Raw genomic sequence first — 2,754 nt, 5'->3', positions numbered from 1 at the left:
TCCATTGATCTATACTCTGGGGCAGTTCAGAGCTCAGGGAACAAAAGCTGGTCCAGAGTACGGCATCGTGAAACCTTCAACCCCAGCCGGATAGCTTCCCCCGGAGCCTCAGTCCATCTGTGTCGCTCAGACAAATCAAGGGGAAGTATTGCTCTCGTCACAGACTGACTCAGGGCACCAACTCAGACACTCGCCAATGGGGCCTTAGTGACCTGGAAAAATTACCGTGGTACCTCAATTCTTGTCTCTCCCTGTTGAGGAATCACTTAAAATCTCAAGCCTCAAAGTCTCAATATGTCCCACATGCGAGTAGCATGGCTCCGTGGGTTTGCCCAGATCCCCCCAGTAGGGTCCGGCAGTGGGGGGGGATGTTACTCTGTTGGCGATTAGAATTCTCTCCAGTGTTTGTGTTTCGTCACTCGCCAGAGTGTGACGTTATGCCGGGCCACTGCGTACATCGACATTTCAACCTTTTATGGAAGGGATCTCTGGTCGGTTGAGGCATGGCTCTGACAAGTGCATTGGAGACTCTTTCCAATTTTCTCCTTCCTACATTGTAATTAACAGCCGCCTCTCGGGGATTGGCTCATCCTATAACACTCCCCTCCCTGCTACACCCACACCGTCCATGCATCTGTGAACTCGATTCCACTGCCCCCTCTATCGGATTTTTACCAACGCACACATGATTCCTTCCATTGTGGGCTTGCCTGGCTCAGGCATGGTTGGTCGGTGTGACACCGAATTCAGGGTGTCTGGTCGTGGAATTCAGAGAATTAGGAGGCTGCCACGCCCCTTGGGCTTTTGTTTCACTGCTGCCTTTCCTCTGGGAGCAGATTGTTCTCAGACCTCATTCTGTGACTGAAGTCCTGGCAATTACCCTATAAGGTGAAGTTGAGGAGTCCAGACAAGCCCCACGGGGCGGGCAGACAGGCTCCAGATCTCGGGCATCCTGCTTTTCATGCCCTGGGTTACTGGCTTGCCACAATGCCCCATAATAGAGCATTTATAGCCTTTTTAGCGCTGTTTGCTGAGGATGAACTAGTTCCAGTATGAGTCTCGAGAGACTGTACTTGAAGCTAAGAAAAGAAATAGGATGGGGGCACCTGGGTGGCACAGGTAGTTAAGTGTCTGACTCTTGATTTTGGCTCAGGTCACGATCTCACAGTTGGTGAGTTTGAGTCCCACATCGGGCTCTAAGCTGGCAGTGCAGAGCCCACTTGGCTTCTCTCCCTCCCTCTCTCTCTCAAAATAAATAAATGGGGCGCCTGGGTGGCTCGGTCGGTTAAGCGTCTGACTTCAGCTCAGGTCATGATCTCATGGTTCGTGAGTTCGAGCCCCGCATGGGGCTCTGTGCTGACAGCTCGGAGCCTGGAGCCTGCTTCGGATTCTGTGTCTCCTTCTCTTTCTCTACTACTCTGTCTCTGTCTCTCAAAAATAAAGATTATAAATAAATAAATAAATAAACAAACAAACAGAAAAGAAATAAGAGCAACTCTCAGTTCTGACTTTTATATTCTGGGCTGCTAGTTGGCAACTTTTTTGTGCTCCAGGGCACCTGAGAAATAGCACAGACGACAATGGGAGTTACGTGCCCTGTAATCGTTTTTACTGGGATTCCTAATCAGGACTACCCTCCTGCCCACCGGTGCACCCCAAGTCCTCCCGAAGGGGGTGCAACAGACTCTGAGTCTCAGGATGGGCAAATGTAGTTTGGAGAGTTGCCTCTGGGTCCCCGGTTGTCAGAATGTTGTCCTGAGGTCATGGGATCAGCCTCACCTGGGGAGCTTCTTAGACAGACAGACCGTCAGTCCCACCCCAGATCTGCCAAATCAGAAACACTGGGGTCCAGGCCTGGCAAGCCCCCAGGTGAGCGGGAGTGTGGGCGTGGCTCCAGGCAAGTCTTTGTCTTCCTTCTATCCCCCATTATGAGTCAGGGTTCTAGAACAGTAGCTCTCAGCCTCACTTGGGAGCTTTCACAAACTGGGAAGGCTCTGACTCTACCCCCAGAGGCTCTGATTTGCCCACCTGCGGGGGAGGATGGGGCTCAACCTCAGTTCTTGTGAGTAACCACCTGTTGGTTTCCGACTGCCTCTTCCCAGCACGGAACGCAGTGATCCCTTGGAATGCATCGTGATCGCTCATCAGCCAGAAAGACAACAGGATGTAAGGACCCTGCCAAACAGGGTGGCTCGGATTCTAACTCCCCACTGCTTACTGGCTGCAGGGCTTTGGGATTATTAATTCCTCCCATCTACAGTTCAGCTGCCTTCCTCCAAAACAGAAGTTGCATTAATAATTCCTTCCTTTCTTCAAGTCACAGAGCCAGCTGATAGTCTCCCAAAGTCTTTTCTAGCAGAAAAAGAAATCTCAGATTCTAAGAGCTTTTAACAGCGGGGAACTGGTCTTCGGCTGAGAATTGCTGATATTGATTTTACTCTCTCTAGGATGGGCAAGAATATTGTGAGCGTGTCAATCTTATGTATTCCCAGTATGGACAAATATGGGTTGAGTCTAAAAGAAGTTGATGCTCAGGCAAACAGATGCAAAAAAGGAAGCCCCTAGAGTGGTTTGTATTCTTACTCTGCCCTAAGAGGTTCCACGGGGCACCCAGCAGTCTATCTGGAGAGCGGACGGCTTTCATATTCAACCTGTGTCCCCCATATTCATGGGCGTCTGAGTCCTGCTTCTAGACAGCTACCTGCCTTTCTTCCTAATGCCTCCCCCCCCCCCCCCCCCCCCCCCCCCCCTTCC

The sequence above is a fragment of the Crocuta crocuta genome, unplaced genomic scaffold (genome assembly GCF_008692635.1).
Source record: "Crocuta crocuta isolate KB4526 unplaced genomic scaffold, BGI_CrCroc_1.0 scaffold24, whole genome shotgun sequence".
Lineage (NCBI taxonomy): Eukaryota > Metazoa > Chordata > Mammalia > Carnivora > Hyaenidae > Crocuta > Crocuta crocuta.
The sequence above is the reverse complement of the archived record's forward strand: the minus strand, read 5'-3'. Positions refer to the sequence as shown.